The sequence below is a fragment of the Rattus rattus genome, chromosome 4 (genome assembly GCF_011064425.1).
Source record: "Rattus rattus isolate New Zealand chromosome 4, Rrattus_CSIRO_v1, whole genome shotgun sequence".
NCBI lineage: Eukaryota > Metazoa > Chordata > Mammalia > Rodentia > Muridae > Rattus > Rattus rattus.
In genome coordinates, this window is record NC_046157.1 from 111,335,637 (window position 1) to 111,350,700 (window position 15,064).

Genomic DNA, 15,064 nt, shown 5'->3' on the forward strand with positions numbered 1-15,064 from the left:
TCAGTGCTGTCTCACCTGCCAGCTCTGCACTGTGTGGTGTCCTGCACGGGTGGCTAAGGGCTGGGTCATCTCTCCTCTTACACCCCAGGGCCCGTTCTCCCTTGATACCCAGGCAAGGGGTGGGGCCGTTTCTGCATAGCCCATAGGTATCAACATGTCCCTTGATGGGAGCCCAGACCAGAGACATCCTTCTGGCCTTTGGTGATAACAGAACTCTGTTGCTGTAAGGTCATGGAATCAGATGTGGTCACCCAGTGGCACCATAGGCTAGGACACCTCTTCTTATTGGTCCTAGGTAGCATCACAGGTTACTCACATCAGTCTGTTCCACACTACCCTTAAACTGCTTCTAGAGGCACTGCAGGCGTGGCTGCTGTGTCACACGTGTGCCAGTAGGTGGCAGAGTCTATGCCTATGCTCAGTGTTCTGATCTATGAACATCTGAATGCTCAGAAGCCTAACATTAGAGTCTCCCCGACTCTTGCCCCTCTTCCTTGTGCCCACATCTTTCTGTTTCTCTTTCTCTTCCATTTCTCCACCGCCTACTTGGTCCTCTTAGTGGTACTAAGGGTCTCTGAGTGTCTGAGGTCACCTCAGGAGTGCTATGCCCCACCTGTGCATTAGGGCACTGGGCAGGGGTCATTTCAGACATGGTTGCCTCCTTCCAGGCCCGCGTGGTGCCGAACTGGTGGTCATCTCAGGCTTACTTTTCTCAGGGAAAGTTAAGCTTCTGATTATTGAGATGTTCATAGGTCAGAACATTGAGCATAGATTTTCTCTTCACTGCCACCTACTGGCACATACGTGACACTGCAGCCATGCCTGCAATGCCTCTAGGGGCAGTTTTCTTATAGTTAAGTATCAGATTAATATATCTTCATATTATAGTGCTAGAATGTTTGATTTTTAAAATGTATTGTTCTACTATAGGATTATCTGCTCAACCATATCCCTTGATGCCCTATTCCATGAAACAAAATAGCCTAGATGAACACCAGCTCATGAATGGATGATGAGAATGTGGTATATGTAAATGAAAGGAAATCATCCCGCTATTAATAAAAATGAAACTCACGGGGGAACGGGAGGATCCAGAAGAATCCTTGTGCGTGAGGGGTAACCCAGCCCCAGTAAGACAAACTTTGCTTATTTCCTCTCATTTGTGGATGTTGGCTTTGCATCTTCGGGTCTGTGTCTTAGCAGCCTTTGCAGGAAACGATTTACAGAAGGCACTTGTTTGAAGGGCTAAGTGGGAGTGACAGAACATGAAAGATTAAACTGGGGTTTGTCCTGGCTGGCTTTTTGTCATCATGGCACAAGTTAGAGTCATTTGGGAACAGGGAACCGAGGTTGAGAAAATGCTGCCACCAGAGTGGCCTCTGGGCAAGGTTGTAGGGCATTTTACTGATTAACAATGAACATGGGAGGGGCCGGTTCATGGTGGGGAGGTGGGGGTGCCAGCTCTGGGGAGGTGGTGCTGAGCTGTATAAGAAGACAGCCTGGGTGAACTGTGAGGAGCAAGCTATAGGGAACAAGACCGAAAGCAGTTTCATCACAACAACAAAACCCTGACTAAGACACGGTTGAGTAGGGGAGGGTAGGCTAGAGGGGAGAATGTGGAGAGGGTCAAATAACATTAAAGACATTTGGAAAGTTATATGGAAATCAATACCGTAGAAACACACACACATACATGCGCACGCGCACAACACACACACACACACACACACATATGAAGAGTTAAAATGGAGTGACCCTATTGTAGAGAAACAATGCCCCATACTAGACACTGTAGGCTAACAAAGGAAAAGACAAGTTCCAGAAATTATTTCTTTCGGAATTTTTAGCCAATGAGGTTCCAAAGGCCTCCAAATTACAGTCTATTGCTATTGCTCTAGGTTCCCCTCCAGAACTTGACAATAAGACCCCATTGCGGAAGAAAGCATGTATTTGGATCATATGGGACATGGGAAAGCCAGGCCCATACTGATAGTTTTCCTAGTGCTGAGAGTTGCTATTCACAGAACATGGAAAAATAATCAGCAGTCTTACACAGATGTGGACCCTGGGGATCTAGAATAATGTCTGGCCTGGAAAGACATGCTCACTGGTTCAATACTTTGTGATTGCATTTAAGGCTGCTTTACAAGACGAATCCCATAATCGGCACCATTATCAGGCCAAGAAACCATGGCTAGGTAGGTCTTAGGCCCTAAAGGAGAACCCACTTCTATTATTTTGCTAAATACAACGTTAAAATAACTCCTAATGACATCATTGTAGACAGATCGATGCATTTCTAAACCCTTGTCAAAGAAGTTCTATTTATGGTCTGTGCAGAGACCCAAGGCTGGCCAAGATGCATAGAATAAGAAACTGCAGAATGCTCAACCCTAAATGGAAGGTGTGTTCCATACTCTCCTCCCAATGCTTAGGGTTCATTGTGGAAGAGGGGGGTGTAAGGAGTAGAGATGGTTGGTAACTATGCAAGGGGAGTGTTTTCTGGATGCAGGAGGTCACTTATACGTATGCACTGAGAGTAATTGTGACAGAGCACACAAGTCCTATATAAGCTCAAGCCAGACTTAATCAATAGAGAAAGGAATTGGGTATAAAATACCACCCCTAGCAGGGGAGGTATCGGCAATGGATATTTGCTTGTAGAGACTCAGTTTTCTCTGAGAGAAAACTTACCACTGGTAATCTGACCATGCTCCAATCCAGGAATATTTGTGTCTCGGAAATTGGTCTTGATAGGGTTAAAATAACAATAAAAGAAAATCAAGTAGGTACAGAAGTGGAGCTGGATCTGGGAAGAGCTGGAGGAATGGGGGATATGTGATCAAAATACACACAGAAGTTGCAAAGAACTAAAATAAAATATGCTGTTTGAGTTGCTGACTTGAGTGTCTTTAAAAAGTAATTAAATGAATGTTGGCTTCAGATGAGAGGAAAATTTCCAACAATTTCTGAAGTGGCCTTAAACATACTTCTGCCTCTTTGCACTAAACATTTATGTAAAGTGGCATTCTCGGAGTTGCTGACTATAAAATCAAAATATCAATCTACTCTGGAAAACATTGAAGGAGCTCTGCATCCTGCAGTATCAAATCTTCAGCCAAGATTTAATTCCTTATGTAAAACCAAGTGCATCCACCTCATTAGCATGCAAATTTGCTTTTGTCTTTAGTGGTAAATTACATGCATACCAAAATAGTAAAATTATATGCGTACCCAAGGATCATTTTAAAATAAGTTTCTCTATGATTTATTATTAGCAAATGTTTATGTGTATATCTAATTTGCAAACCTATATCTCAGGATCACATGGAAATTTCTCTGTAAAAGTAACTTTTATTCGCTTGACATAATTGCTGTCTCAGAGGCTTACTGCTGAATAAGCTCACCCCTTCCAGTTCTTTCTGAACTCTTGCTGGCTGGTTCCACTCAGCTGTTTTGGCATAAACTTCTCTCCAAGCTGACTAATTCAATCTGGCTTCTCTCAGCTTCTCATTTAATTGCTCTGCTTGGCCTCAAACTAACTCTGGCAATTGGTTCTAATCTTCTAGCTTCTTCTTATTCTCTGGCTTCACCTATCTCTGCTGACCTACACTGCGTGAATGAACTCAACTCCTATGCACTGCTCTCACTGCACTGACTCCCAGCTGATTGACTTAACTCTACTGCACTGAACTTCACAGAACAGAGCTGACTGATTTTTCTCCCCCTGTCCTGGTCTTAGATACTTTCCCCCTGAGAGTTGGACATAGCCTATCTCTGACTCATTTGGTCAAATCTTTCTCTGATTCGCCACTTTGTCTGCTCCTCAATTAGATGTCTCTGTTTGGGATTAAAGATGTGTACTAAAGGTCAATCTGTATTCCAGCCAGATCTCACTGTACTCCAGGGCATACCTGCATTCTGGCTGGATCATATAGACCTAGAAGGTCTTTGGATGTAATCTCTTGCCAGAGCAGCTGGATTAATATTCCTGTACATTTCTCAGGTGAAAGAAGTGGTGAGCAGAAAAGTTTAAGATATCTTACACTAGAAATCCAATCCAAACTGCACAAGAATGCACAAATTATTGAGATATATGGGCCTGAAGAGAATATGATGTTCAATCAGCAGGAGTAAACTATGTAAGAGTAGATAGGTACTGTGAAGAATCTTGGCCCAGGATTGCATCTTGAAAATCTGAGACGATCTTGCAGTTCCTTCCCAGTGTTTCCAAAACAACATGCAGCTAAGCGAGGACAGAGAAAGCATGGAATTGGACTCAGATTCACGATGTGGAAGAGCTTTGAAACACTAGCCAGGCTGTGAGATGCACTGTTGTCCTGGTGAGGTTCCTGCAGGGATGGAACATCAGAAAATCCCATGTCTGTTTCTGGAATCCCTGGACCATCTTTCCTAGCCATGACTTGTTATCTGAGGTCTTTTGGCATTTGGGTATCTATATTGGTTACTGTTGTGATTGAAATATGAGATGTACCTCAGAGGTGCACACATTTGGACGCTTGTGCTTGTTTTCCAGCTGGTGATGATATCTGGGAAGGTTATAGACTCTTTAGAAGGTGGAACCTTCCTGGCCCAAGGTGTAGAGTCCCTTCTGGTGGGGTATACCAGGAAACAGGGAGGAAAAGCATGGGAGGTGATAGACTCTATTCTCCTGAAACTGTAGCTACACAACCCATTTCTTACTTCAGTTCCCTTTTCAGTGTGTTCTCTCACATCAGTGAAAGAGAACCATATACAGACTCCCAGTTTTCTTCTCATTCACCAACTCCTTCTAGCTCCTACTGTCTGTCAAGAAGAGAACCGCTTGTTCAAGTTTGGAATTTGTCTGGTCTCCCTAAAGGCCCACGTATTGAAGGTTTGTTTCTGCAGACTGGTGCTACTAAAAACTGGGCTCCATGCAAAAAGCTAGGTGACAGGAGGTGTGCTCTTGGAGGAGACAGCAGGACCGCAGTCCTTTCTCCCGTTCTTTGCTTCTGGGCTGGCATGAGGTAAGAGGCTACCTCTATAATATGCTTTTAAAATAACACCACTATGTCCAGTCATTAAACAAACAAACAAACAAACAAACAAATAAAAAACAAAAAACCAACGACCCAACAACTTATAAACTTCCCTCCTTAACTGGTTCTTAAGATCTGTCACAGCGCTATAAACCTGACGAACATTCTAGCCCTTTTACTTAGAAGCCTGTGTTGCTCTCTGTTAATCCTCCTTGGAGGTGGTTAATGATGAGGTTCTAGGTAACTTGTGTGCCTATGATGCAACCTGACATAGAGTTATCCAGCTCTCAAGAGAGATCCAGAAAACATAAATGCAAAGAAATGTAACCAACATAGCGAAGGGGATGCTACAACAGATGGGGCAAGTAGGAGCTATACCTAAGGGGTCAGAAGGTTACAAGAATAGGTAACCTTGTGAGAATCTTAAGGTAAACAGTACATAGAACCCTCTGGAATGGCTGAGGCTGGCAGTGATCTCACTAGGGCTCCGTGCTCAGGCTCTTGTCTCTGGATCACTGTCAGCGGGGATCAGCGACGCTTCTTCCACTCTATAGAAGGTAACTAAGGCAACATAAGTCATCCTTTTATGTGACTCTTAATTATTTTCCCTCCATGAATCAAGAGGCTGTCAATAAGTGAGCTCTTCTCCCCTCTGCATGCATAACTAAAGCGCCATTCATCAGACTCCAAGCAGAATTATTGATGAAGGGTGCAAGGTTATTGAGAGCAATAAAACAACATTATGTTGGTAGCGATGGATGCTTTACAGCTTTCAGGGCATTTTGTTGTCTATTAATTCTTCCAATCCTTCAAACTTCCCAGAAGATATCTAATAACGGAGGCCATGACTTCTCAGTCTTTCTATGAGGCCATCTCTGAAAGTGTTGATGCTGAGGAGGAGGTCTGGTCAAGGTGTGCACATGGCTATGATTCTCCATGTTCCTCTCTTGTCATGCCCATGTCCCAATGCTCAATGCTCAGCTGCACACACACACACTCCAACACACACACACACACACACACACACACACACACACACACACACCACACACACCCACACACACCCACACACACACACACACACACACACACACACACACTCCCACACACACACACACACACTCACACTCACACTCTACACACACACACACACACACACACACACACACACACACACACACACGAAAACATGAATTTGAGAGGGAAAAATGTAGAGATACATAGGAAACAGAAAGGGGAGAAGGAGTGGTGAAATTGATAGTGAAATATCCAGAGTCCAAATACAAAGGGAAAAGAATCATCGTTCTCAGATCATGACTAAAAGTTAATTCAATGTCCCACCCTGAGCTGAGGAACTGTTGGCAGTCGATGGCTGCTGAGGTCACTTTTCTTTGAGGCTGTGTCGACTGGTAGGTTGCTCATGACTTAGTACTTGGTTTCATACCCATGAATTTATGAGCATAACTTGGTGGGTTATAAAGCAACGCATAAAGCACATGTGTTGGAGAGGGCCTGAGAAGAGTTGGAGGGGGGAGTAGACGGTAGATATGGGAAAATATGATTAAGTTATTGTCAACTCGGGGCACGTCTGTCATGTGGGAAGATGGAACTTAAGTTGATTGCCTCCATCAGATTGTTCTGTGGCCATGTCTATGAGAAATTGCCTTGATGGACGAAGATGTGGGAGGGCTCAGCCTACTGTGGGTGGTACCGGCCCTAGGCAGGAGGGCCTGGGATATAAGAGAAAGCTGCTGAGTATGATCCAGTGAGTGAGCCAGCAGGCAGCATACTACTGCTGCTGTAAAATTATAAAAAAATGGCTGTCTTTTACCCCGCACTAGATCTGGCACCACAGTGCCCCAAGGTATCTGCTAGATATCTTAATCTCAGTCAGCAAAGCCTCTCACCCGCTTTGCTCCATCCCATATCACACTGCCGATGGCCTCTCTCTGAGCCTGGCAGCAATCTCTCTACCCAGTTCCCAAGGCCGGTTACCACCATGCCAGAAATATACATCCCAATTCCGTGGCAGCTTAGTGTCCCAGCCGCCACCTACTCTCTTAATTCGCCACAAGAAAGAACACACAATATAATAACCTCTGATCCAATTGATCAGATACAATTGCCCACCTAAACATACAAGGCCCTGTACACATCCATCCCTTAAGAATATTCATAACAACCTGTAAAGGTACAGAGTGGAACCTTAACATCTGCCTCCATGTTCTCTCAGTGGCTTCTCCTCCCGTCTCCTTCCGTTCCAGTCTCCTCCTCTTCCCTCAAACCTTTCTCCTGCCCACCCTTCCTTCTCGTGCAATGACAGGCCTCATTCTATCTTGTACCTGCCTTCACCTATATGACATCCTACATACTACCATGGTTTCTGCTTCAGGTTCCTGTCTTGGCTTCTATTTATAATGGATTCTGAAATGGAAGTGTGAGTAGATATAAGCTTTTGGTCAGGTTTTGTCACAGAAACAGAAAACAAACTGGAACAGATATATTATATACATGTGAGAACATTTCGAGGATTAAATAAAAATATCATTTAAGAAAAAGAAACAGAACTCTAGATGGATCCTATATGCTGATACATCAAACAAAATTATAAAGATTTAGAAAGAACATATTGGGAAATATTTGAATAAACACATTGTTTCTAAGTGGGCACAAAAGTTAATTCAATCCAAGGACAAAAGGGCAGCTAGTTTGATGTCATGTAAAGGATAGATACCGTTAGGAAAATGAAGAGGCAGGACTCACACAAAATATTCAAGGAAAACATCTCTGACAGAGTTTGAAGAATATGTAAGGAACCCAAGATACTCAATAAAATTGCAAATGGCTGAATACTTGACCAACCGTTGTGCAACTTAGGGGCATGGCAATGGCCAGTAGACACATGGGAAAAATGTTCACTTTACCAGATAGAAAGTGCAAAGAAAAATCACAGTGAGTGCCTCTACAGTCTCATAGAAGGTTAAAGCCAAGAAACCAGTCCACACTACATCTTGATGGGTTGGAGAGAAGTCAGCATAATCAGTTGATGTGCTATCCCTAACGTGAAAATGAGAAAATGCAACGGCAGAAGGCACAGAGTTGTATGTCAGATAATTTAAACGTTGGCTCACTCTTTGACTATGGCCCTCCATTGTTGGTCATTACCTAGAAAAATGAGAATGTGTGTCCATGTAACAATTAGTATCAGACAAATAGCACAGCAGCTTTCTTCATAACAGACAAAATATGGATAAAATCTAAACGACTGTCAATGCGACACAGACGAATTGTGATGTTAAACAATAAGTCTTTCCAGCACTGAAGAGAAACAATTTGCGCAGGCACAGCCCAACAGAGAGAAATCTCACAGACTGCAGATCAAGGAAGCGCGATAGAGAACTTTGTGATGACATTCTGTGATATACAGAAGGTCTGGAGGAATCCATAAGTAACTAGCATACCACAGTGGAAATACTTAGAAGAATAGATGCTTGGAGGAATTTAGAGACTGCACTATGAGAAAAAGAGAAACTTTGTGGAAATATAGAAGTTCTAAATTATGAGATGTAATGGCTCTCTTTAATTTTCGACTTGACATGGCCTAGAATCACTCTCAGTGAGATGCTGCTTCTCTTTCTCTACCATGAGTGTTCCAGGGATAGAACTCAGTTTTGTTAGGGCTTAGAAATAGGTGCCTTAATCCACTAAGCCATTTCAAGGAGCCCAAAAGTAGAAAATTAAATTTGTAACATGTGAAAACAAAACAGGCGTGTGTGTGTGTGTGTGTGTGTGTGTTTGTGTGTGTGTGTGTGTGTGTGTCTGTCTGTCTGTCTGCCCGCCCATGTGTGAACATGCATGCAGAGGACAAAGGACTAGCCCAGCTGTTGTTCTTTGGTTGTGGTCCATCTTGTTTTTGAGACAAGGTCTCTCATTGGAACTCCTCGGGTAGACTAAGCTGACTGGTTAGTGAGCACCACGCATCCCCCTATATGTGCTTTCCCAGTGCTGAGATTACAGGAGTGCATCATCACACTTGGTCTAAGGGAAGTGCTTTCTGTGGATCAGAAATATTCATGAAGTCATGTGAAGCAGCACAGAGATGGAAAATAGAAGGAAACGAAACCACACAAAGGAAGAGCAGGGAAATCTCTTTTAAAAAGATGTCCCAGGAATGGAGCTGTTAGGTGGCTGGAGAATGGAGACCTAGCCTACGTGAATCCAGGGTCTGCTTCTGGTTGGTCCTTGCCCTGTCTTTTAATCCATAAGGAATACTTACATATCTCTGGGTAGTGGTATTGGATGGGCCTGCCTTACCTCCAGCTGTCACCCTGTCTGTATGCCCTGACCTGCTCTCACATCCTGCCTTTCCTTCACACAGACTAACACATAGGCGCCCTTCCCAGCCAGCCCATCTCTGAGCCTCATAGACAAGAATGAATGCTACTACTCCATCTTGATCTCTGTTGCTCTGATAAAACAATTGGACCAAAAGCAACTTAGGGAGGAAAGGGTTTCTTGCGCAGACACTTCCAGGTGATAGTCCCTATCAAGGGAAGTCAGGGCAGGAGCTCAAACAGCAATTTAAGGCCAGAAACCATGAAAGAATACTGTTTACTGGTACATGCCCCAGCTTGCTTTCTGGCTGGCTTTTAGCCCATACTCAGCTAGCTTTCTTGTACAGCCCAGGACCGCTAGCTTCAGGATAGTACCACCTACACTGAGGTCAACCTTCCTGCATCAGTTAATAATAAAGACAGTTCCCCAATCTGATCCAGGTAATTCTTCAACTGAGCCTTTCTTCTCGTGATTATGAGCTGTTTCATGTTGGAAATTAGAGCCTAATAGAATGAGCACATAGCCAAGATCCTTCCAACATCCCGAAAAGGTTGTCACAGACAAACAGACGTCAGCAAACCTGCAATCAGGCCTGCTGGGAGAACCTTGTGAAGGCAGAGAGAAGAAAGCAGTGGCTCTCCTAAACCATTGTAACAACACACCATTGCGGAGTGGATGGGATAATCCTCAAGCAGGCTAGTAACAGATTCTATAAATATTAAAATAAACCTCATTATAAATGCATCATGTTTTATGACAGTCCCATAAAAACAGTTTAAAAAGACATGAAAAGATATAATGAGATGGGCACAGAGCACATTTTTATGTGAAGATTTTTGCTGCTTTAAAGATGTCACACCCGAGTCTGGCCACCTATGCCTCTGCCTTGACTCAGCACGGTTCTAAGAACATCCTGACAAACCCGAAAAAAAATAATCATGAAGTTTATCTGGAAAAGAGTGTTAGAGAGCACACCTGGAACTGATCGATGATAGAGGAAAAGGGAATGGATTAAACAGATAAATAGAGCGATAGAGCAGAAGTTTCTTGAAATAGACACTCACACATTCAGTCTGTAACTCACATGACTTTTCTAATCAACAGGGGAAAAATATATGCAACAAAAAGTTTAGGGCCAATTAACTACTTGTAGTAAAATTTTCAACCTCTAAAGAATTAAGAGAATAAAACTATATATATATATATATATATATATATATATTCTCTCTAGCAAAAATTACTTTACATGTACTAAATAAAAATATGTAAATATATTTATAACACTGGAAGAGATTTTATGTAGACATATTTCTTAAATAGACACACTGCACAGGCAGAGATCCTTAAACAGACATAAAATGTCTTTAAAGGCCATAAAGTGAAAGAGTGGTAATTCGAGCGACAATCTGAATGTCTCGGTGATGTCATAAGCAAAGTTAAAAGATAAGACTCCAGTTTTCAGTTGCGGCCAGGATAAAACAACACAGTGAGCATTTAGCTGCTATGTGACCCAAGAGCATAAATCAGAGCATAAATTATATAACTCAGTGGTGACCAGAACTCAGACTCAAGCAGAGCATCCTAACCAGACTGGCTTCTGGCCTGGTGTTGTTGTACTGACTTACTGTGTCAAGATTCTGGGTTCAGGGCAAAAAAAGACAAAAAAAAAAAAAAAAAAAAAAAAAAAAAAAAAAAAAGAAAGAAAAAAAGAAAGAAAGAAAAGAAAGAAAGGAAGAAAGAAAGAAAGAGTCCTGGGGGATAGCCCAGTTGGTGGGTCACCTACTACGCAAACATGAGGGCCCAAGTTCAGTCCCCAGAACCCACATGGAAATTGTTAAATATGGTGGCAGGTGTTTGCAATCCCAAAGCTGAGGAGGCAGAGGTAGGTGGATATCTAAGACGTGCTAGCCAGCTAGGCTAGCCTATAGGTGGGTGCTAAGGTGATAAGAGGCTCTGCCTGTCTCAAAACAGGTGATCCTTGCCTAAGAAACAACTTGAGGCTGTCTTCAGGGTCCCATGCATAGCACACACATTCACACATACCTGTATACCTAAGGTCCCTATGTTTGTATACATTGTGTGCTTACTTACGTACACCACATCAGAGAGTGTGTGACTGGGCTAGTATTCATAAAACCCTGGGTTTCATCCCTAGTATCACATAAGCTGGAAATGGTGACTCATATCTCTAATGCTAGCACTTTGAAGGAAGAAGCAGGAGATTCAGGAGTTCAAAGTCACCTTGCTTGGGAGACAGGGAGGCAGAAGTCATGCCGGAATACTTTAGAAGAAGAGAAACAAGACAACAGAGAAGCAGGTCTGGTGGCTTCCTGGAGATGCCTGGCCTCTAATTTGCCTTTTATGACCATTTTATATGGCCCTAGCTGCCTCGGAACTTCTGGTCCTTCCAGAAGGCATGGGAACTGGCCTAGTTCACAAAGCACTCTGCTGGTACAGTCACTGCCCACTGTGAGCAGCTTCCTTTGCTAACTGATGTCACCACAAGCACTGGGCATCTTAGGCCACCCTTCTACTCTACCAGCAGTTGTCAGTTCTCAGATCTTGGGGGCAGTAATTCCATACTGGCTTAACCTGCCATCTCTCTGAACCCACAGTTCAAGTTAGAGAAGACTAACCAAAGTTTTGCAAAACTAGGTTTGGCAAGAGCTTGCTGGGCTTGTCTTCCCTTCCACTTCCTTTGAACTCAGCTTAATGAATGCTTTAAGGAAATCAGTTCTTAGCATCGTAACGTTCTTCTGAGTTGTTCCAGCAGAGCCATTTGGGCACGAGTAGAATTAAAGGCATTTGAAAGTTATGGGGGAATAAGAAGCACTAGAAGATGTCAAAGAAAGTCAAAGTGAAACCAGGAGAGCTAGGGTGGGGTCTTCCAACACCAGAACTAGAAGATGACTGAGATGGAGGGTGGCTGGGTGTGACATGTCTCCCTCCTGTTATGGTACAAACGAGGGTGTCCCATAAATTGATGGCCTCTTTCTGCCCTGGGGGAGCTCTGGCTAAAGTCTGTACTCCTGAGGCGGACTTGTGACACCCATGTGTGTACCCAATGCTTGACAGGTGACTGAAGGGTAGCTGCATGGCAGAATGGCTTTCAGAAAGGTAGACTTGAGTATTCAGAACTTGCTTAATATTAATCCTGGTGCAGGTTGGAACTGTTGAGAAGACAAGGGCAGCTTCAGATCGCAAGGGAGATGGGGACCTAAGATTATGTCTAGTTAGGGTTTTACTGCAGTGAACAGACACCATGACCAAGGCAACTCTTGTAAGGACAACATTTTAACTGGGGCTGGCTTACAGGTTCAGAGGTTCAGTCCATTATCATCAAGGTGGGAGCATGGCAGCATCCAGGCAGGCATGGTGTAGGAGGAGCTGAGAGTTCTACATCTTCATCAGAAGGCTACGAGCAGAATACTCACTTCCAGGTAGCTAGGACAAAGCCCATGCCCACAGTGACACACCTATTCCAACAAGGCTATGCTCTCTAATAGGGCCACTCCTTGGGCCGAGCATATACAAACCATCACAGATTGTGTCTTCTAAATTCATGTTCTGGTACAGAACGCTGAAGAATCAAAGCTTGTCAGCCTCAATCACCTTGTGCTGGCTAGTTTTACGTCATTTGAGAGGTGAGAACTCAGAGAAAATGCTTCCAAAAGATCTTGGTGCAAGCAAGCCTACAGAGCATTTTCTTAATTGTAATTGATGGGGGAGGGCTCAACCCATTGTGGGTGAGACCATCCCTGTACTGGTGATCCGGGCTCTATAAGAAAGCAGGCTAAGCAAGCCATAATGAGCAAGCCAGTATGAAGTACCCTTTCATTGCCTTTGGATCAGCACCTGCCTCCAGGTTCCAACCCTGCTTGGGTTCCTGTCCTGACTTCCTTCAATGATGGATTATAATGTGGAAGTGTAAGCCAAATATGCTCCCCTCCTCTGCCCATCTTGCTTTTGCTCATGGTGTTTCATCAAGGCAATGGTAACTTTAAGACACACCTGGATGGTTACGAAGGCTCTCAAGGAGGAAAACAGGTGGTAATTCATCAACTCCACATTCTTTTCCCGTGTGTGGGCACGTGATTCATGGGCTTCCATTGCTACTCTTGCTTTGAACCCCACAAATGTCAAGTGCCCATTTCTCTTACAAATATCAATCCTCAGAGAATAAATGTGCATTCTGTACATATCTTAAGGCTTTTGTATATTAAACTCAGGGTCATCCACCCTTGCCTGATTTGCCATGTATTCCAGCATTGAGGTCCATCCTTGTTACATAGGGGAAAAAGGTCATTGTCCTTGAACAAAACAGGCTACCATCTTCATGCCTGGCTTCACATGGATCCAAACTCAGATCTTCATGCTTGTGTGCAAGCTATCTCTTCAGCACTGGGACACAAGTTTGTGTTATTTTGTCTTAATAAAAAGAAAGTCTCTAAGGTCTGCGGAGAGAAGATTTTGTCCTTGGTCTATGGCTGTTACTAAGGGAAGAATGAGGACATTTTGCATGTGGACAAATTGAGTATCTGGGAGATCTCAAAGGTATGACATGGTTTGATGACAGCAAGAAACAGCTAAGGGAAAGGGGTCAGGCAGCTTTGGTCTCACAGCTGACAGCTAGCATCTGCTGCCATGGGGATTTGTGTGCACTCTTCCTTGGCCTTCCCAGCTTCCCCTTTGGCGTCTATCTTCAGGAAAGTGCCACCAGTATCTCTCTCTAAGAGCACTCATTGGCACTGAGCACTGCTGGAGTTTGATGGAGCTTTGTGTAGATGTGGTACCTACAGGAAACATGTCTGCTGCTCAATGGACTTTTCCCTCCATCCCACCCTTGTTTACTAGCTCTCTCTGGGATGCTCGAAGAACTCCACACTATTATCTTACCCCATTTTCTCTGCTTTCCCTTACAAATCTCTGGGGAATGCCACTCACTTTCAGGCAGAGCCTTTCACATCAGTTAACATAATTGAGACTGTCCCCCATGGCCATGCCCATGCCCATGGCCAACTTGACCTAGACAGCTGCTCCCTGTTGAGATTTCCCAAGTGACTCTAGCCATCACAGAAGCTACCAGCTATGCCTAAGACTTTCTGTCATGGTGGGGGGGCGGGGGCATTATTTCCCACTGTCCTAGCATATACAGACTCACTTTAATCACTCACAAATACACTTGGGTATCACTTCTTGGCAGCTTTGTGTTCTAATTTTTAATCAAATAAATCCATTTGTCACCTGTAGTCACATACATTTATTCAACGTCATGTGTAATGCTGAGAACTTTACATCAATTCCTTAATTTTATTTCCACAGCAACCTACGGCAGATTTGTTATCACAATTTCCATATTGCGAGCAGGAAGACAGTCTGAGGAAGATTAAAGGATGTGGCTTGGTGTTACGTAAGTCATGAAAGCAACGCTGAGGACTGAGAGGAGGCAAGCTTTTGATCAGGAGCACACTTCGCCTTGGCCTCGTATTTCCTGCTTACACTCTGGAATTTTGAAGCTATTTTTTAACTACATACTGGGAAGTCCCCAGACGCTGTAGGCTACTGTTCACTTCCACTGGCCTCTCATGAACACAAATTCAGAGTATTTGTCAGGAAGAGACATAGGCATTCTTCTGGGGACGCTACCTTGCTCTGCAAGGGTGTGGCAGATTGGCAGGTTACAAGGACATACAGTTAGACGCCTGTGT

The 15,064-nt window shown here is 43.7% G+C and overlaps 1 non-coding gene and 1 pseudogene across 1 annotated transcript; one reads left to right on the forward strand and one right to left on the reverse strand.

Annotated features, from left to right (window-relative positions):
• Nucleotides 1-342: 342 nt before the first annotated feature.
• On the forward strand, nucleotides 343-465 carry LOC116899858 (annotated as a pseudogene).
• A 253-nt stretch (nucleotides 466-718) lies between these two features.
• LOC116899855 lies at nucleotides 719-844 on the reverse strand. Its single transcript, XR_004387851.1, has one exon. It is a non-coding gene; the product is annotated as a small nucleolar RNA SNORA17 (small nucleolar RNA).
• Between the last annotated feature and the right edge of the window lie 14,220 nt (nucleotides 845-15,064).